This window comes from Lepisosteus oculatus, unplaced genomic scaffold (assembly GCF_040954835.1).
Source record: "Lepisosteus oculatus isolate fLepOcu1 unplaced genomic scaffold, fLepOcu1.hap2 HAP2_SCAFFOLD_220, whole genome shotgun sequence".
Taxonomy (NCBI): Eukaryota; Metazoa; Chordata; class Actinopteri; order Semionotiformes; family Lepisosteidae; genus Lepisosteus; species Lepisosteus oculatus.
Genome location: NW_027167760.1, coordinates 7,501 through 29,696, shown reverse-complemented (window position 1 = coordinate 29,696; position 22,196 = coordinate 7,501). Strand labels below are relative to the sequence as shown.

Genomic DNA, 22,196 nt, shown 5'->3' with positions numbered 1-22,196 from the left:
GCGTTCGTTATCACAGTAACAGAAGCTCATACTTTTCATACTCCGCGATGCAGAGGGCCGGCAACCTTTTAACTGTGACTATATCCACGATATAGCACATGCCTCGAGTGTCTTATTGCTTTTATAAAACGGTCCCCAAATATGCGAGTGCTGTATAGAATGAAGTTTAATTAAAAAAAAATATTAAACGCGAAAATGTTTAAGATGTTTACGTTCCTTCACCTGAGAATATAGTCCCTCGTTGCTACACAATGCAGAAACACAGTCACAAATACCATTAGCTAGCAAAGAGGACATTAGCTAGCCAATATGATAAATACAGGGAAAAAAATCAATTGAGAAAAAAAGAGCTGCTGATCTGTTCTATATGCATTTTTAATGTTTAATTAAGAAAAAAAAAACTTAAAGCGTACACAAAGATTCTAAGCTGATCACGAGGAAGAAAGATCACCCATTTTTCACACATTAAAAGTGGTTATTAACTATCGAAACCTGTTTTTATAGCTTTTAAAATCATGTAATGTCTAAGTTAAGCAGGAACACAGCATTATATCTCATTTTTTATTTCTTTTTTAAAAGCTAAAAAAATAATTTGCAGAGCCTAAAGGTGTTTATATAAGGACTATCTAAAGAAATAAATAACGATATAATTATATTTATATACTGTCTGGCAGAATAAACTGAAGAGTTAGTTAATGCAACACAGAAGATAGTATTAATAATGTAGTGTTTTCAGGCTCATGCCCTATCAACTGAAGAACTGAACTCAGGCCCCCACTGTCACTTAATAGGGAAGCAGCCAGTTGAGCTACAGTGAGACCTGCCCTCAATACTAACAGACCAGGTCACACCTATCCATATGAAAGGCAGTGATGCCACTGTGCTGGCAAGCCCTCAGTCACCTGACCAGTGAATGCACTGCATCAGAGAGAGTCAGTATAGCTTCTGGGAAATACATTTTTCCAGCATCAAAGTTTAACTCGTTCAGAGCGCCTGAAAAACTCCAAGCGTTTCATTTTGCACTGAAGACCCTCACACCTGAAGAAGGTTTCACAGCCGAAACGTTGCATTTTCTCTCTTCTCTTTTCAGCATGGAATAAACCTATGACTTGTTCCTTTGCAGACTACACAGGCTAACGCAGCCACCCACCATGAAGTAGTGGCTACAGTGATAATTGAAGTGGATAATGTCATCCCAATTAAACAATGTGCTTATCGTGCAAAACTAAAAACTAAACTGCTAAACTTAAAATTAGGCACAAGAAGAGTTTTATTGGACAATGTTTTGAGGGTCTGGCGGAATTTCTCTGTGAACTGAAGAGTTATAGATGAGACACGTATCACGTCTTTTTACACTTGTAAAAAAGAACATTCCACTCAGTGGGCGATGCATTGTTATCTCAATCACCTGCTAATTCGTTTTACACCACGGGAAGGCAGGAGAATGTGATTGTACTGTAGCTGTATGGAATGTGTGTTGTGTTTACAAAATTAAAGTGTTTGAAATGTATAAAAGTTAAAAAAAATTACAGCTTACACAAAGATTCTTAGATGATCACGAGAAAGTGTATTGCAAATCTAATGGTCTAACCCCATTACACCCATTTTGATTAAAATTGCAAACGTGTTTAATTAAATGCCTTTATTGATTCACAATCTGACAATGTAATATAAATCGTTATCTTTGTCTTCTAAGTCCCTTAATTAACTTTAAGCATAGATTTCTCACCATTTAAATTTATTTTTCATACCATTGTTAAACAAAGCAGGAGCGTAATGTACTTCTTCATGGGATCAAAGGTGGAAAGATTAGATTGTAAGGCTAGCTGGTGTCTGTGTGGTTCGGGCCGGCTGGCTGTGCCGAAAAAATAAATAGAACATTAAATAGAACTGGTTTAACAGCTCTTAAGCATACTGTAGTTTTTGTTAACACAACTTTGTCAGTGAAAAGACCGAGGGCACTTTTCTGCCTTCCTACATTCTCAGAGTACAATAGGCGAACCTTCGAATGAAAGACAGTCCCCCTTCCCCCCATGGACAGGTAGACAAATGTTTTCACTGCCTATTATTAGAGGCTGAGGTCCCTGCTAGCTATTCAGAGGGAAAGGCGGTGATGTCACCACGCTGGCAAGCATGCTCTTTAGATACTTTTCTTTAGATACATGATTCCATATTATATTCCTTGTTAATCAAATTCTAAAAGTATGCTTTATTTTATGCTGATAACGAGCAAATTCACAGAAAAGGTTAAAACATTATCACTTTTCACAAGGTATATAAACTTAATATGGTCAGAAGGATCACATAAAAAGGTTTCTAAAATAACCATATGTAAGACTTTGATGCTTAAAATGTTTAGGGAGAAAGTGGAATACTGTTGTGTATTTTTTCTTTAAAATACTAATACCGGCCATATACAGTTTGTAATGTAGGGATTTCTATATTTATGTCTTTATTTAGTGGTTAAATTAGTGACAAAGGCTAAACTTTTAGCTTCAGTAATGCGTACACAAGAACAATAGAAGATTTTAAAAAAAAAGAAACACGTCAAAATGTTTCCAAAACATTCACTTGTGATACTTTAGCTGCTTAGTTACACGATTCAATATTAATATAGCTATCAAGTGAATTTAACTCACTACAACATTTATCTTTTTACATTAACAGCAAATGGTGTTCTTACTACTGTACTGTACGTATTCTTGGAAAATGATAAAATGTTATAACTTTTTTATGAAGTACAGAATATAAGCTTAATGTACTGCATACGGCTGACATTACAGGTTGTGCGAGCTGGCTTACCAGCACGGTGACGTCACCGCCCTTCCCTGTGGATAGTAGAGTCCACAGCCACTGGGTTGAGAGAAGATCCCCCTTTAGTTCAGCTGGGTGGTTCCCTGTGGAGTGATGCCGGAGACCTGGGTTTGAGTCCTCAGTGGTGAGGGGCCAGCCTGAGGTGGCAGTGGTGAGGGTGCATACCCCTGTGAACCTGAGAGTGCTCATTAATAATGTTACAACAAGTACATTAAAGCCAGAACCCATGTAAATTAAGAAGTTAAAGACTTTGATACATAAAATATTTATGCATAATTAAAATATTTATGACGAAGGTGGAAGGTTGTGTACTTTTGTCCAACAGCAATCTTACTTTTATAAAATATACCAACTTTTTAATGTTCAATGATTAACATGCTGTAATATACAGTTTAAAATTAAAATTCTAAAGAGTATACAACTTAAAATCTTAATTAGATAAAGATTGTCCCTCAGCAGTGATCGGGATTCGAAACCGGGTGTTTTCTGGTGACAGCTCAAACGCTGTACATGAGAGGTTAAGCTTTATTAGCTCCACCTGGCGGTGATTCCGGATACTATTATCATAGCTGCGGTATGATGTGATATGACACGTTATGACATGTTGTGATGCAACATGCCCACCGCGTTTTACCACAGCGTACCTCGCTCGTTTTGAATGGCAGCATCTGTATATGTGATATACAGTATGGATACATACACTTTGAACATTTGGAGTTATGTAAAAGACACTTTAAAGATCTTGAATAATTTGAAGTTTGACTTCAAAGTCACTTTTCACCATTTACGGGTTAAGTTGAAGTGATAAAAAGATGGTTTAATCACTAAGAAACTGCAACTAATTGAATAATTTGAGCATATTGCTATTTAATGTGTGTTCTTGTAAGTAATTTGGAAATTAATTTGGCTTTGGGATGGAGAGATCAATAGGTTAGCTGGTTAATACTTGTTTGGTCATAGGAAGCAGGTGTGTGTTGTATTAGAAGCAGTGGTGATTTGGTGTTTGCACTTTGAGGAGATGTTAGGATTGGCTCCTGGTGAATTATCTATTCCCCTGAGGTCATCGTGAGGCTTATATCAAGGCAGCCTGGGAAGCTGGGCTCTGTTTGTTTCTGGCTATAGCAAGAGAAAGGGCTCTTGAGTCTTTGTGGTATTGGGCCGGTGGTTGTTAGTTTTTGGTGTTACTGTGCAAGGTGAGTGGTTTTGCTATGTATTTATTTTTAATCAAGAGAAGTTTGGAAGGGTTTTCATATTTTTTTTAAATAACTTTCAGAAATTTAAGTTTGTGAAAGCATAGGGTGAAGTTAAGGTTATTGTGAAATTCCTATTTGCTTTTGGTTGAGACAATTTTAAATTTTCTAACATCTATAGAAATGAGTCTCTTCCTCTACTTGTAGGATTCTGAAGAGTTGTGAAACAGATGATCACAGCTGTGACAGGTGGGTTCTGATTTTAGTGTATGAAACTCTTGTTACTAAATACTGAAACTTTTTTCTCTAGGTCTCAAACCAGCAACAAGAAAGAGGATTTATATCCTGACTGAGCAGTTTCACTAGGATAACAAGGAAGAACCTACTCCCTCTCCTACTCTGTCCAACATGCTGGTGCTTCTGTCTCTGCTGGAGTGTAGAAAGCTGTGGTGCTGCTTGTGTTCTTGGGCTTCCCTCAGTGAACAAGGTGAGCTGAAGGTAAGTAGAGGGGAGATACAGGTCAAGGTTAGTGTGAGGCTTTGAAGGCTGGGATCAGTCTGTACAGCACTTGTGTTGGTCCCCTCTCTGTGGGAGTGGGGTGGTCATCACTGTTTTGCTTCCTTGTCTCCTTCAGGTGCTGTTCTGAGAAGATCGTGACAATGAGCACAGTCACTGGAGAGAGGATGCTGGTGGAGTAGCCAGTTGAGATCTTGTCAGAACAGTTTGTGGAAACCTTGGGCTTCTGTGCACAGAGCTGCTTCTTTTTATAAGGCTGGTCAGCAGTGGTGTTGATTGTTGTGAGTTAAACTACAGTGCAGTGAACAGAGCTCCCAGTCCCTGGCCATCTGAAAGCACAGATGTGGAGTGTGGAGTGACAGGCTTGGAGAATTGTTCAGAGGAAGGTCACTGGGTGGCTAAAAGGATACTCACCGTGTGACCTGTTGATGCCCACCTGTAAGTATTGAAGTCTTGTGGTTTCAACAGCTGAAAGTGAAGAGATGCTGCAAGCAGTCCTTGAATTTCCTGGATGCCCATGCTTCTTGGAGCAGTTGCAAAGGTAGTGTCTAGAAGGACACTGTCCCTGGAGAAGAGGTGAATTTCACTCCTGTATCATGTTTTTCACTTGGAGTAGGTTAATTTTCCTATTAATAACCAGTTCATGAGTATTGAGGGCTTTTTTACCCATTAGAATAGGCCCAGTGTTAGATTTTGGAATCTTTTGGTGATTTTCTATCATGTTTGAGTGTTAAATATGAGGTGTAGGCCTTTTTGTGTTTTTTTTTTCCCCTGACTTTCTTCTGGGTGCTGCACTTCTACACTGACATGCACTTGACTGGCTGTCATTCTTGCTCTCAAAAAGTGAATTACTGCTTTGTGTTTGATTTATTTCATGGGTGCACACATGTAAGTAAATCACTTTGGATACACTGCAGTACAACAGTGAATTGGCACACTGCAGACTCCTTGCTGGTTAAGGCTCTGTGGAGACAGCATGACAGCCAGGTTCTCTTGATGGGTGTTGGCACAGAAACTGCTTCTCACAGGAGGAACTGCACTGGATCCCTCCCCTGTGGCAACAGCATGGAGTGTGGGGTTTTCTCTTTGCTCTCTGCAGGGTTTTTTCCTGTTGGTTTGTCCTGGATAGGTGCTGCACTGTGAACATTTGTGCAGTTTAGTACAAAACTGGAGCTAGAAGTAAATAATTTTTTACTGTTTCTAAGTGTAGAGGCTCAAAATCTAAATCTTTCTCCACTTCAGGTTCTCTGCTGTTGGAAGGGTTGACCAGGCCTTTGCTCCCAGAGGGATTACCTTTATTTGCCAGGAATAACATGCAGATGTGGCACACTGTAGACTGGGTGCTTTCTCTTCTGTGAAGATCTGCTTGAGGAGTTAAGTGTTTCTAAACCAATACAACAGCCAGGGCACCCAGTCAGTTGCTGAGTGAGTTCTCTACCAACCAGGAAAAGGGACCAGGGGAGATCGTGTGGGGCAGCTTTGGGCTTGACATCACTTAAGCATCTTTTAAAGGTAGGAACAGCTTCCTGTTCTGACTGATGGTCTTTACAGCAGCTTTGTGATGACCGTTTCCAGGAGCACCTGAGCCACCTGGCTGGTTGAGCCAAAGCTGACTGTTCCAGGTAGGAGGGGACCCTGATTTTAAAGCCTTCGTTTAGCCTGCAGCTGCTGGAGTTCTTTGTAGGTTTTCTAGCCTTAATGGCAGTATTCCCCTAGCAGAAGCACTGGTTAATGAGGAAATGAGTGCCAAATATTGGAAGTGTTGTGCAAGCACTGGGAAAAAAATGGCTAAATTGTATTATGGTACCACTGGAAAAGAATCAGCAGTATGTAAGATTTATTTCATGGGTGCACACATGTAACTAAATCTTACATTGACTGAAATTTAGAAGTGAATTAAGTAAATTGTAAAACGGGGGAAACTATGCTCCTGTCTAGTGTAAGGCAGACTTCCTGATTTAACCCAGTGAGACAGTATTTTTCTAATTTCCTGCAATGCTGACTGGAATTGGTTGTGTACTGTGCCTTGTGAGAAGGGAGAGAGCAGTATGAAAACGTGCTTTTTCTGGAGGACTCCCTTGTTCTGGATGTGTAATTGTGCTTTGTTTAGTACTGCATGGTTTGCCATTGGCTCCTGTGTATTGACTTGTGACTGTATAGGATACTATGGTAGTAAACCATTTCTATTTGGTTCAATTTTTAGAACACATTTAAAGGAGCTGAGTAGTGAATGTGAAGCTTAGTTTTACCAAAAGTTTGTATATGTACAAGCTGTAATCTCTCTGATGGTAGAAAACATGATGTGGCTGGAAGGCTTAAATCTATATACAGTGGCCCAGCAATAGGGTTTTAGTGCTATCTGTGCTTTTGTACTTCAATTGTTTATAATGTTGAAGCTCTAAAACCTTTCCCCTCATGGCGTTCCAGTCAAGGCTGCAGCTGTTAAATAATAAAGATGGTTGGTGTTTTTGGTCTTGTACTGCTATGGAACCCAAATTTGGGGGGGGGGGACTTGAAATGTTCTTTATGTAAAACTGACTGTAAACGTACTGCAGCCTTAGGTGTGTTGACTTTTTTTTTTTAAGTGAATGTCCACCACTTTTTGATGGGATATATAACTTTACAAAATTCTAAGGTCAATTCGCTGTACTGTAAACTTGTTACTACTTTTTTTGTAGAAGTACTGATAGTTTTTAGGTGTACATTAATTGAGCTTGTATGTACCCTAGGTCCACATGGAATACTGTAAATGGAATTAAGAAACATATTTCCTTGGTTATAGGAATGTGGAGAATGTTAAACTTCTGTAAATTGACCTAAAGATCTGAGTATTTGTGGGGAGGGGGAAGCAAAGTCTTGCCTTAGGAAGCTTCCAAGCTGCTGTCAAGAAGAGAAGCAAGAGCATCTACAGTGCCTTGCGAAAGTATTCGGCCCCCTTGAACTTTTCAACCTTTTGCCACATTTCAGGCTTCAAACATAAAGATATAAATTTTTTATTTTATGTGAAGAATCACCAACAAGTGGGACACAATTGTGAAGTGGAACGAAATCTATTGGATTTTTGAAACTTTTTTAACTAATAAAAAAATGAAAAGTGGGGCGTGCAAAATTATTCGGCCCCCTTGCGTTAATACTTTGTAGAGCCACCTTTTGCTGCGATTACAGCTGCAAGTCGCTTGGGGTATGTCTCTATCAGTTTTGCACATCGAGAGACTGAAATTCTTGCCCATTCTTCCTTGCAAAACAGCTCGAGCTCAGTGAGGTTGGATGGAGAGCGTTTGTGAACAGCAGTTTTCAGCTCTTTCCACAGATTCTCGATTGGATTCAGGTCTGGACTTTGACTTGGCCATTCAAACACCTGGATACGTTTATTTGTGAACCATTCCTTTGTAGATTTTGCTGTATGTTTGGGATCATTGTCTTGTTGGAAGATAAATCTCCGTCCCAGTTTCAGGTCTTTTGCAGACTCCAACAGGTTTTCATCCAGAATGGTCCTGTATTTGGCTGCATCCATCTTCCCCTCAATTTTAACCATCTTCCCTGTCCCTGCTGAAGAAAAGCAGGCCCAAACCATGATGCTGCCACCACCATGTTTGACAGTGGGGATGGTGTGTTGAGGGTGATGAGCTGTGTTGCTTTTACGCCAAACATATCGTTTTGCATTGTGGCCACAAAGTTCGATTTTGGTTTCATCTGACCAGAGCACCTTCTTCCACATGTTTGGGGTGTCTCCCAGGTGGCTTGTGGCAAACTTTAGATGAGACTTTTTATGGATTTCTTTGAGAAATGGCTTTCTTCTTGCCACTCTTCCATAAAGGCCAGATTTGTGCAGTGTAAGACTGATTGTTGTCCTATGGACAGACTCTCCCACCTCAGCTGTAGTTCTCTGCAGTTCATCCAGAGTGATCATGGGCCTCTTGGCTGCATCTCTGATCAGTCTTCTCCTTGTCTGAGCTGAAAGTTTAGAGGGACGGCCAGGTCTTGGTAGATTTGCAGTGGTCTGATACTCCTTCCATTTCAAGATGATCGCTTGCACAGTGCTCCTTGGGATGTTTGAAGCTTGGGAAATCTTTTTGTATCCAAATCCGGCTTTAAACTTCTCCACAACAGTATTACGGACCTGCCTGGTGTGTTCCTTGGTCTTCATGATGCTCTCTGCGCTTTCAACAGAACCTTGAGACTATCACAGAGCAGGTGCATTTATACAGAGACTTGATTACACACAGGTGGATTCTATTTATCACCATCAGTCATTTAGGACAACATTGGATCATTCAGAGATCCTCGCTGAACTTCTGGAGTGAGTTTGCTGCACTGAAAGTAAAGGGGCCGAATAATTTTGCACGCCCCACTTTTCATTTTTTTATTAGTTAAAAAAGTTTCAAAAATCCAATAGATTTCGTTCCACTTCACAATTGTGTCCCACTTGTTGGTGATTCTTCACATAAAATAAAAAATGTATATCTTTATGTTTGAAGCCTGAAATGTGGCAAAAGGTTGAAAAGTTCAAGGGGGCCGAATACTTTCGCAAGGCACTGTATGTCCTGGGTGAGCAGGGCAAGGACTTGGGTTATTGTTTCTGTTTGGGCCAGTAAGAGGCCAGTGGTTAAGGTTAGGATCAGTGATCAGTCAGGATTGGGGGTAGAGTTGAGTTGAACTGTACGTTTTGAGATGGATGCACTGAATTTGAATCTGAACTTTAATCCTTTTTGTTTTGCACTGCATGTGAATTCCAGCAAGCTGGTGACAACTGTCATAATGGAATATTGCAACAGGATCCGGAGGTTCCCTGGAAATCTGCTGTGTCAATGGAACTATAAGGAAGCGGAAGGCTGTGCCTATTTTTCAGCTATTGCCTGAATCACTGACCTTGGCTGCTCTGTGATGGACAGTTTGGAGGAGTGTCTATCCACTTTAGGAGTCCATGATGCCATTCTGCTTGATGGCCCAGCTCTGAGTAAAGGAGGCTAGTTCTGTCCTGAGGCGAGGTGATCCACCTGCTCAAAGTTCTCAACAACCACAACTGTCAAACCTCTGCGTGAGGTGGGAATACTGGTGGTCGGTAATCCAATCATCTCACTGCCTGAAGTTCTTGGACCATAGCCTGCATCTTTAATGCTGATCTGCTTATTGCTCTTAACCCAATCAGTGCAACTTTTTGGCCAAGATAAAGGTGAGTTTGAAGGTAAGTAGAGGGGAGGTACAACTCAAACTCTTTTTATGAGGCTGGTCAGTAGTGGTGTTGATTGTGTTTGTAAATGAGACTAGTGCAATGATCGGTGCTTCCCAGTCCCTGGCCATCTGAAAGCACAGTGTGGAGTGACAGGCGTGAAGAATCCTGTTCAGAGGAAGCTCACTGGCTGGCTAAAAGGATACCAGCTGTGTGACCTGTTGATGTCCATTTGTGAGAATTTAAGTCTTCCACTTTGAAGAGTGGAAAGTGAAGAGATGCTGCAAGCTGTCCTTCTTGAAATTCCTGGATGCCTGTGGATCTTGGAGCAGGTACAAAGGTAGTGTCTTTTGACATGGTCCCTGGACCAGAGGTGGGTTTCACTCTTTTCCCATCATGAAAAGGTGCTTTTGGAGAAGGCTGTGTTAAGCTCTTGGACATCTTCAGATGGATAAGGTCATGCTTTAATGTGCTAAATGTTTTTTTTTCTTTTTGGCTATCTTCTGGGTTTTGTTCCCTGCTTGGGTGAAGCACTCCCACACTGACATGCACTTGACTGGCTGTCATTCTGGCTCAAATACTGAATATGTTTTGTATGTGATTTATTTCATTGGTGCACACATGTAAATAAATCACTTTGGATACACTGCAGTACAACAGTGACTTGGCGCACCAGCAGCCTCCTCCACTGCAGACTCCTTGCTGGTTATGTCTTTGAGGAGACAGCATGTCAGCCAGGTTCTCTTGATTGGTGCTGGACAGGAACTGATTTCCTCACAGGGGAGGAACTGCAATGGATCCCACCCCCTGTGGCACGAGCCCTGGACTGGGGGTTTTCTCTTTGCTCTCTGCAGGGTGTTTTACAGTTGGTCTGTGTTGGACAGATGCTGCACTATGTCCATGTTGGAAGTAGAAATGCTGGCTTGTCTGTTTCTAACAAGTACAGAGGACTTGGTCTAAATTTCTCTCCTTTTCAGGCTCTCTGCTGCCAGAAGGGTTGACCAGGCCTTTGCTCCAGAGGGAGGATCTTTTATCACCAGGAGTGGAGAACAGATGGTGCTGGTCTCCGGGACCTTTCCATGAAGATCTGTTGGAGGAGTGGGGTGCTTGTTTCAAGACAAAGTCAAGGTAACATCAAAGGATCTAGTCAGGTGAGTGGGTCAGGTGAGTCCCTTTCCATCCAGGAAGAGAGATGGGGCATTTTGAGCATAATGAGCACACTGGGTACATGGGGTTTTAATCGGGTACATTTGGGTACTATGGGTATATGTTGGTTTATTTGGGTACATTCAGGTACATTAGTGTAGATTGCATATCACGTTAAATGGGGTACGTTGAGTATATTGGGCAGGCAGCTTTTGGTGTGTGCGTGGGAGTTGCAGCATACAGTGCAGTACATCCTAAAAACACCATATATTACTCTTGACTTTTATCATTTTTTACACTTAAAATGGACTTGAAAGACCCTTTTGTCAGAGGAATGTAGGACAATCTGAAAGCCGTGCATTATCTTTAGTTCATTTCACGGAGAATTGAATATTTGAGAATCTTTGATTTTGTCATTTTAACAGTTCTATTTCTTCTCTCAGTGTCCACGCTTTATAAGGCATTGGAAGAGAAGCAAGTGGATCTATGTCCTGGGTAAGCAGGCAAGAACATTCTGGGTTATTTTGTTTGGGTTTGTTGGGGTTGAGGAAAGGGATAAGTTGGTTAGCTGGCTGTTTTGAGAAGGATGAACCTGTAATTTGTAACTTGTGTACTTATGTTTTAAACAAGATAATAGAACTGAAGTTCTCCACTGTGGTAGGAGCCCTGCACCGTGGGTTTTTGCTTTTGCACTCTTCAGGGTGGTTTTCTGTTGGTTTGTCCTGAAAAGGTGTAGCACTGAACATTATGGCGGTTTAGGTCAAAACTGGTGTTGGGAGTGGGAATGTTGGCTGGACCATTTCTGACTTGTGCAGAGGACTCAGTCCAGTTTCTTATTTTTTCTTGAGGTTCTCTGCTGTCTGGGGGATGACCAGGCCTTTGCTGCCAAGGGAGGACGTTTACCAGGACTGGAGCCCAGATGCAGCAGACTGGGTAGTGGGTTCTGTCTGCCAAGATCTGCTTGGGGAATCATGTGCCTGTTCCAATTCCAGAAGCCAATGGACTCATCAGAGGAGCATCAAAGCTGCTTTAGAAGTTCCTAACAACAAAGGCAGAGAAAGGGAGGGAGGTCTTTGGTGGGTTAATTGTGGGCAGGAAAGAGGTTCAGGTGCTATTCGTTGTACAACAAGAGCTGCATGAAGCTCTAAGTGAATCTCTGCACACCTGCCTTGTAATGGCTGTTAGGACCATGGCTTGTAACTTCAGCACCTGAGCCACCTGGCAGGGAGGAGACAAAGTGACTTCTAGTGCTGGAATGGAGAAAGAGTTGGCAGTTGGTAACTTTGTAGTGTTTTGCACATTCTAAGCCATTTGAAAAGCAGAGTTTGAGAGACTCAAAGGTCATGCAATGATTTATTTGCATGGGTGCACACATGTATATAAATCTTGCATTGGCTGTAGAGTAAAACTGAATTGAGCACGTAAGGTAGAAATGAATAAAAGGAAAACTAATGCCATCCACTCACTTGGAAAAGAGGGATTGGTTTAGCTGAGTGCCGCTCTTTTTTGGTACCTGCACAGAAAGCCCTTTGTCATGGGAGGGGATTTCCTACAGAATGAGGTAGGAGAAAGATGGGGGTTGTTTGTTCTGTTTTGTGAGAAGAGATATGTAGTTATGTGGCTTTGTAAATTCTTTGCCAGAAAATGTCCTCATGTATTGAAAATCTATATTTTTGTTGGTGTGGGATGATTAAAAATGACTAAATGTACTGAGTCAGTTTTCTTTTGTTTCTTGTATGCTGATTGTGGTTGTGGTTGTACAAGGTGCTATATTGAGTATATACTGGCACTGGACCTGCTTTTCCCTACGTTTTATTTAGGTCACAATCTTTGGGTACATTTATTTAACATTTATTTGGGTACTCTTTGGGTACATTCCTCAGCATAGAGGATGTTTATAAGCAGTTTTAATTTTATTTTTAGTGATCTAAGCATTTGTATACATTCCTGTATTATGAAAACCTGTGGTATTTGTGGAGAAAATAGGTGAGCTTTAAGGTATATATTTTAGACATTGACGGTGTAAAACACAGAATTGAAATGCAGTTTGTGGTTTTTAAATGTTTTTAAATTGGCCACTGGGTGATTTGTGCATAGTGAAATAGTGTAGAAATGAATATGCACATTTATTCCCATTTGTTTATATGCTGGGGTGGCATTATGCAGGGGTGGGCCCAGTGTGGAGGTGGAGCCCTGGTAGAAGGGTAACCCCTTGTCTTTGTAGTACCAGGTGTCCTGGCTTCCAGCTTATGAGTCCCAGCTGGGCAGGTCCTATAAAGGCACACTGGACACCCTCTGAGAGGAGCAGAGCCACCCCTGGATGATGGTGTTTTTGCACCATCAGTCCTGCTGAGGATTGTACCTGTCTTAGGTTTTCATCTTCTGTTTTGCCTGTCCCTTTATGCCCTTTCACAGGGGCAGGCAAACGCATGCACCTTTTTATGCACTAACTTGTTATGCACAGACTGGACCCCACTGAATAGCAAATGTCCAGTCTGGTGACTGCTGTGATAGCAGTTTTTTCAACAAGCTGGACCCCATTAGATAGGTTAAGCCCAGCTTAGTAGGTAACATGGCAGTCGCTTACTTTATTTTCTCACTTTTTGTATTGTTTTTGATCCCAGCTAACCTCACACTGGTGCTTCTGTCTCCTCAGCTGGGGTGTTGACTTTTTACTGGTGCTGTCCGTGGTGACTCCCACTATACACTTTCATTTAAGAGTAATTGCTGTATAATTTCAGTTTTCCATTCCATTTCAAGTGAAAATGTCTGAAAAGCAGTTTACTTACGTATGTTGTGTAGTATATCAGGTTTATTGTATTTGCGGTGAATTGGGCTGGTGGCATTACTAAATCTCTTAATGTAACAGTTGATGTCTTTTAAAGGGGTACAAAAGTGTGGGACTGAGATAGTACAAGTACTGCTATAGATCAAGCCATTTCATACTGTAAAGATTGAGACTGCATTGCAAAGGAAAGTGCTATTTTTGTAACACCTTGTTTGTGAAATATTTATGTAATTGGTTAGTGTGAAATTGTTATAGCTGCAGCAGTTTAAGATTACAGAGTAGACCAACAGCAGGAATATAATAGTTTATTTATGAAAAAAGGAGTTGTCAGAATTGTATTGAGTTGTGTAGAGGTTGCAGTTTGGGGTAGAGACAACTGTTAGCCATGCTGGCAGTACAAAGGGTTAAATTCAAAAGAGGTTAATGGTCTATAAAATGTACGTGTTATACAGTTTTAAACTGTAATTAGATTGTTTGGTTAGTGAGGTCTGGTTTAAATGACTGATAACTGCCAACTAGGAGGTATAAATCCATTTACAATGGTTTACCCATACAGCTCACTGCACTGATGATGGGTGGGATGCCAGTCCATTCCTCAGGTCTCATCATTCCAAAATGCAATTAACCCACCTCCATGCTCCTGAACTGCTTCTGAACTAGTTTTCATAAATAAAATGTAATGTGTAGAAAAATAAACTGGTGACACAAGGACCATGTGTAAGGAGTGTTTATTTTTATGAGCACAGGGTAGACGAGTCATTGACAACCACAATGATGTCCTGGAGAGGAGCAAGAATGTGCACATTGACTTTAGCAATGGTATGTATCATTCATAGGGTACATAAAAATAGTCGGGTTTAACATGAGTAATTATCATGTCAAACTGTTGGGTTGCTAGTTGATTCACAGCAGCCTTTTATTCGTCATTTTTAAAAGAATCCAGGGTGTTCAGCTCAAGGATTTGCCATGTAGTGTTTTCCAGACCATCACGGCAGTTGTGACATGTCTCCCATTCTTGCCTCCAAAGTCCTCCAGATTAACAAACAATAGGTATGTGAATCTTATTTTGAAGGGGGTGAGAGGAAATTATATGAAAAGGTCAGATCCAGATCCAGCTTTAAGTTCAACTGCTTTTAGATGTAATTAAATTGAAGGAAACTGTGACATGCTATGTTCTGAAAGATTTAAAATGTCACTCTAGTTGTGCCATACTCATATGAGCCATAGGAGATTAGTAGTTATTGTACTTATCAAGGTTTTGTTGATTTATTACGCTTCTGTTTTTGGTACGGTAGCTAAAGTGCTCAGTTTATTCAAACTATTAGGGCTTAGGGGTCTTTTTCTCCAATCCCAGAGGTTAAAGTGTGTATTGGTTCAGTCCAGCACAGAATTTAAGGACCTTTAAAATTATAATGTAGTCCATTTCATTAGTTAAATTCCAGTTTTTCAAGTATCTTATCTTGTTTTTCTTATAACCTTTTAAAGTTAATTACATTATAATAATTGCTTACACTTATATAGTGATTTTCTGGACACTCCACTCAAAGTGCTTTACAGGCAATGGGGAGTCCCCTCCATCACCACCAATGTGCAGCCTTACCTGCATGATGCAAACGCAGCCATAGTGTGTCAGAACTCTCACCACACACCAGCTCTCACTGTGGAAGAGAACAGAGTGATGAAGCCAGCTCAGAGATGGGGTTATTAGGAGTACATGATCAGTAAGGGCCAATGGAAAAATAGACCAGGACACCAGGGTAATACCCCTACTCTTTTTGAGAAATGCCCTGGGAGTTTTTATGACCACAGGATCTAAGTTTTACTTTTCATCTGAAGGACTGTGCCTTTTTACAGTGTAGTGTCCCCTTCACTATACTGGGGCATTAGGACCCACCTAGACTGAAAGGTGAGTGCCCCCTGCAAGCCCAAATAACAGCTCTCCCAGCAGCAACCTTAGTTTTTCCCAGGAGGTCTCCAATTCAGGTATTGACCAGGCTCACGTCTGCTTAGCTTTAGTGGGCTACCATCTGGGACCTGCAGGGTGATATGGCTGCTGGCAAGATAATGAAATAGGTCCTCTTAATTAATATGGAGCTGTTTGGAAGTTTCCACAAATTATAAAGTCAGTAGAAACTTTAACAAGTATGAGTAGGCTATTACAAAAAAGGTAGTAGATTGGGTTCTTAAATATCAATCTAAAAGTAAAAGTACTTTTCTCAACAAAAGTTTTGTAGGAGCAGCCAAGTGAATTTAATCTAAGAACTCCTTCTCTAAAATAAAATTTGTAAGAAAAAACATGGGACTAACTAGCAAATGAAAGATTTGTCCCAAAACCAGTAAAGAAACAGTACTCACCACTCTCCTCAGCTCCTGGACTCTTGAATGAAAACAGAGGCACAGGGAGTCTGCTCTTTTATCCTCTGAGCTGGGGTGGCTCCTCCCCCTCAGAATATACCAAGTCCAGTGAGGGGTAAAACCTTCATAGCTGACACCTATAGTGAATAGCTGAAAACAAGATTAAATTAGCAAGATTAGAGCCAGCAGCCATATCACCCTGCAACCTGCAACTGGGAACCCACTGAAGCTAAGCAGGTGTGAGCATGGTCAGTACCTGGATGGGAGACCTCCTGGGCAAAACTGAGGTTGCTGCTGAAAGAGGTGTTAGTGGGGCCAGCAGGTGGTGCTCACCCTGTGGTCCATGTGGGTCCTAATGCCCCAGTATAGTGATGGGGACACTATACTGTAAACAGGTGCTGTCCTTCGCATGAGATGTAAAACTGAGGTCCTGACTCTCTGTGGTCATTAAAAATCCCATGGTGTTTCTTGTAAAGAGTAGAGGTGTAACCCCAGTGTCCTAGCCACATTTCCCATTGGTCCTTACCAATCATGGCCTCCTAATAATCCCCATCTATGAATTGGCTTCATCACTCTGCTCTCCTCTCCACTGAGAGCTGGTGTGTGGGGAGCGGACTGGTGCATCATCCAGGTGGGGCTGCACATTGGTGGTGGTGGAGGGGATCCCCATTACCCGTAAAGTGCTTTGAGTGGAGTGTCCAGAAAAGTGCTATATAAGTGTAAGCAATCATTATTATAAATCAAAAGGTATTCAAACTCAATATAATAGGTCTATTCATTTGAAGATGGATTCTAAATCTATCATTTTTTGGGTTAAATAAAGTGCAACTGATTGAATCTTATGAGTGTGATGCTATTCATTGATTCTTCCTGTTTTCACTTTTGAGCTTCTCTGTGTTTGCTGATCAAGAGATTTATACAGAAATAAGCATTCAAAGTGCATGTTTAAATATTAATATGGAATTTTACAGCTAAATGGAAATTTTGGTAGCTGAGCATAAAAATAACAGGAGCATAATGTCCTTCAAGATCATATTATCATAAAAGATATTAATATAGGAATATAAACATTATATTTAATGTCCATGGCTGATAGTGGTAGCTTAAATAAACAGTACACAACAATTTTCCACTTTACAAACATTTTATGCATCAGTCTTAACTATGTCACTTACTGTAGTTATTTTGGAAAAGTTGTGATGTGCTCTTTCTGACTATATTTGTAGTTTAAAATACTATTTTAATATATAATTATATATATTTTCTATGAATCCTTGCTGTTTTTATGCCAGTAAAAAAGTGTACTTTTTAGAATCTGCTTAGTAGGGAATATAATATGGAATCATGTAGTAAAAGAAATTAGTAATGATATTAATAGATCAAAATATGATATATTTATATAACTGATGGTATAACCGCAGTCCACTTTCTTTGTAAATTTTTTATTTTTTCTGACTCGTTCACTCTTGATTCCTTTCGGTACATTTTGACCTGTCTGTTTCAGCAATGGTTGCAAGTGCTCTGTTGGTGTAGTGCGTTTGGGGGGTGGGTTCCTCTCTGGGAGATCTGGGTTCAGTTCCTGTTTAGGGCACATGTTTTTTTTCTAATAAACAGTCTCATTAAAAAGTAAATAGTAGGTACACTATATTTTTATATATCTGCAAAAAAAGACACACCATGTTCAAACCACAAGCATGTTAAAAATAGGTTTAGAAAGTAAAAATTCTTAATGTATGAAATAGGGTAGAGCGTGCTACATTACGGTCCATGAGCAGACTTTTGGGGGCTGGTTAGCTCAATTGGTAAGCATGTGGTGCTGATAACACTGAGGTTGTGGGTTCAATCCCCATATGAGCCAGGAAGTCCCCTTTTCCTTGGGGCAGTGTAGTGGCTCTGTGGCTGAGGATCTGTGGCTGGCAGAGGAGTCCTATGCCTTTGGGCTCCTGAGTGAACCCCCAACTGCTCTTGGGACACTGTAAAAATGGCTGACCCTGTGCTCTGACCCCCAGCTTCTCTCCCTGTCTGTGTGAATCGTGGAGAGCAAGTTGGGGTCTATGAAAAGACAAATTCCTAATATCAAAAAATCATATATGGCCAATGCGGTGATTTTTACTATACATTCTTAGAAAAGGATAAAACATTATGACGTTTTATGAAGTACAGTATATAAACTTTATAATGGTAGAAGCAACATGTTTAAACTTTTCCATAATCCATTGTAAGTCACCAAGTTAAAGATTTTGATGCATAAAAATATGTATGAAGAAGGTGGAATACTGTTGTGTACATTTTATTATTTAGCTTCCACTACCATCTACTGTGTGTACATTATTTATATATTACATTATGCTTCTGTTTTTAATTTACAGTATATTATTAAACATTTTTATATTTCCAACTGAGAAATCTTGTTTTTATTAAATCTACCTACTTTTTAAGTACTTTAATATTTAACACGCTGTCATACACAGTATACAATTCGATTTCTATTACTGAAAAAAGATTGAACATCCCCTTTGAATGGGATTCAAAATTAGACATTTTCTGGTGACTGTCCAAATGTTCCACAAAGTAGTGTAGTCCCACAACTAAGTATTTGTAAAAAGTTTTGGTACCCAGCAGATCCTGAACCTCTTAAGTACCCTTGCATTGTCACCCATGCATTCTGAATGGCTGGATCTGTAGATGGGCTGGCTAATACTTTGTCATTGGAAACTGGTGTGTTGCATTATATACAATATGGTATTGCTAATTGACCATTTCGAGGAGATGTTGGGATAGGTTCTTGCTGAATTAGCCACACCTCTGAGTTAATCATGAGGGTTTTAAAGACACAGCATTGGGATCAGTAGTCATTCTGTTTCTGGCTCCTGCAAGGGTAGGAGCTCTTGGCTTGCAGATGTGGTGGCCCGAAGACTGCGGAGAAAGGTGAGTGGTTTTGATATGTTTGGGTAGTAATTTGAAAAAGTTTGAAGGTTGAAGGTGTTTAGAATATTTGTGCACTGTGAGTTTGAGAAGGTTTTTGGTATGTGTCTGGTGGAAAGGTGGCATATTCAGTTGAAACTTAACTGTCTTCTAAAGACTGTCCAAATGTTCCACAAAGTAGTGTAGTCCCACAACTGAGTATTTGTAAAAACTTGTGGTACCCAGCAGATCCTGATCCTCTAAGTAACCCCCAGCATTATCACCCGTGCATTCTGAATGGCTGGATCTGTAGATGGGCTGGCTAATACTTGTTTAGTCATTGGAAACAGGTGTGTGTTGCATTATAAACAATAGGGGTTTGCAAATTGACCATTTCAAGGAGATGTTGGGATAGGTTCTTGGTGAATTGGCCACACCTCTGAATTAATCATGAGGGTTTTAAAGACACAGTCTGGGGGCTGGTAGTCATTCTGTTTCTGGCTCCTGTAAGGGTAGGAGCTCTTGGCTTGCAGGTGTGATGTCCTGAAGGTGGGTGGTTTTGATGTGTTTGTTGGTTTTGGGTTGTAATTTGAAAAACAATTTGAAGGTGTTTAGAGTATTTAATGTGAGTTTGGGAAAGTTTTTGGTATGTGTTGGGTGGAAAGGTAGCATATTCAGTTGAAACTAGACTTTCTTTGAAATCTGGATTTTTTTTTCATCTTTTAATTGAAATGTTTTCACCTATGGGTTATCTTCAATAAGATGACCTTTTTGAAATGGCTTTCCAAAGGCTGGTAGATGAGGATTTAAACCTCTTGGGACCTGAATGTGTTAATTTTCCTTGCTTTTTGTAAGCATTCAAAGAAATAAGACAATACAATCCTGGATGAGTGCTTTCACAAGGATGGCAGGTAAGAGAATACACATTTTAGGGGTTGACAAGAAGGTAGTATTTTTAGATCAGGGGCAGTGTTCTGGGAAGATTTGAGTTGGAGAAATTGAGATGTATGTTTGGGGTGTGTAACTGATTATTGTTGTATATCTAAAGTAATTTTTGATGGCAAGTTGACATTTGGAATAATTACATGATGGTTTTTCCTTTTTAGACGGGAGAAGAATGAGGAATTAAAGGGTTAGGGACTAATTTGGTCAAATGTTTTTAGTTATGTCTGGCATTTAAAGCTTGTTGAATTGTGAATATTGTACTGGAGGTAAAGTATGTTGTTGGTGGTATGTTTTTTTTTTCATACAATGTAAAACTGAAGTTGGAGCATTTCTTTCTCTTTGATTGTGGAGGTAGTTTAGTTGTTTCTTAATGGGGAAACTGCACAATTACCTTTTTTTTTGCAAGGGGTATTCTGTGGGAAGGGAGGTCTTGGTTTTGGGGGAGGTTTTGTTATGAATTGGAGTATTTTATTTTGATGCTTAATATAAATGTAAACTAATCTTTAAGTTGTTTTTTTTTTCTACTTTGGTCATTTTGTGGGAGGTGGTGGCCAGATCTTTGTTTCATTGGGTACCTATATGTCTGCATGTGGTGCAGATGTGGGAGACGGTGTCCATCTTCCAAGAGAGGTGTTTGCAGTGTGAGATTTTTATTTCCTGACCAGAATTGGAACAGAAGGTGAAAATGGTGTGCATCTTAAAGAGGCCTCATCAGGAGCAGCTTTTGAGTGGACCTTTTTCCTCTGCCAGTGTTTCAACTTTAGACTTTTTCTACAACCAAATCATGTCTGGATGGAGTTGAGGAGCCTGTCTGAAGTAGTAATGGACTTTTAAAAGAAGTAAATAGTTGTGGTATGTTAAGTAAACTTGTTCTGTGTATTATTTTGAGTAAGTGAATGTGGAATCATTGTAGCCTGTAACGTGGTGTTTTCTTGGATTGTAAAGACCTGATTATGATGGGGAAAAATGGTTTGTAAATTGTTTTGTATTGTTAAGGGCAATGTCCCTAACTGTAAACTTTGTTTTTAATTAATTGTAATGCAATGTCCTTGAAATTGTTTAATGTTCACTGAATGTTATATTGCCAATTGTCATGATGTATTTGAGCACAATAAAGTTTCTGGGAGTGCTCTTTGAGGATTTGTATTGATGACAGGAAAACAATGTGGGTATGTTTGTTATACAATGTTGTTGTTGTTTTAAGCTGTACTGTATTTTTAGAGATGTGAAAAATCATCCTTTGTGTGTTTTTATTTTCAAATGAGCTAGAATGCATGTTCTTTTTTTAAAGAGCAGTGTTTTATTGTTTAGGTTTTGTTGAAAGTATGTAAATTGTAATGTTTAACACCCTTTCATAGCTTGAAGAGGCAGATGGTAAGTACCTTTTTGTGTGTGTGTGTGTGTGTGTGGGGGGGGGGGGGGTTAGGGATAGCTTTTAGCTCAGTTTTGGCTTGCTGTTGTAAGCTTGTTATGGGTTAACTTTGCTTCTAACCCTAGAACCATACCACCATGTTCTGTGCATTGTTTTGAGCAAGTGAATGTGGGATCATTGTAGCCTGTAATGTGGTGTTTTCTTGAATTGTAAAGAACCTGATTATGATGGGGAAAAATGGTTTGTAAATTGTTTTGTATTGTTAAGGGCAATGTCCCTAACTGTAAACTTTGTTTTTAATTAATTGTAATGCAATTTCCTGAAATAGTTTAATGCTCACTGAATGTTATGTTGCCAATTGTCTGATGTAGTATTGTAATTTGAGCACAATAAAGTTTCTGGGAGTGCTCTTTGAGGATTTGTATTGATGACAGAGAAATGTGGGTATGTCTGTTATACAATGTCATTGTTTTAAGCTGTACTGTATTTTTAGTGATTTGAGAAATCATCCTTTGTGTGTTTTTATTTTCAAATGAGCAAGAATGCAAGTTCTTTTTTTAAAGAGCAGTGTTTGTTTAGGTTTTGTTGAAATGATGTAATGTTTAACACCCTTTCATAGCTTGAAGAGGCAGGTGGTAAGTACCTATTTGTGTGTGGGGTTAGGGATAGCTTTTAGCTCAATTGTTTTAGCTTGCTGTTATTGTTGTCTTGTTATGGGTTAATGTTGCTTCTAACCCTAGAACCATACCACCATGTTCTGTGCATTGTTTTGAGCAAGTGAATGTGGGATCATTGTAGCATGTAATGTGGTGTTTTCTTGGATTGTAAAGAACCTGATTATAATGGGGAAAAATGGTTTGTAAATTGTTTTGTATTGTTAAGGGCAATGTCCCTAACTGTAAACTTTGTTTTTAATTAATTGTAATGCAATGTCCTTGAAATAGTTTAATGAATACTCACTGAATGTTATGTTGCCAATTGTCATGATGTAGTATT

General features: G+C 39.8%; 1 long non-coding RNA gene across 1 annotated transcript; it reads left to right on the top strand.

Moving 5' to 3' along the window:
- The first annotated feature begins 3,938 nt into the window (after window positions 1–3,938).
- LOC138227067 (uncharacterized) lies at window positions 3,939–4,945 on the top strand. The gene is made up of 3 exons (XR_011184818.1): window positions 3,939–4,007; window positions 4,315–4,502; window positions 4,639–4,945. It is a non-coding gene; the product is annotated as an uncharacterized lncRNA (long non-coding RNA).
- Window positions 4,946–22,196: the final 17,251 nt, after the last annotated feature.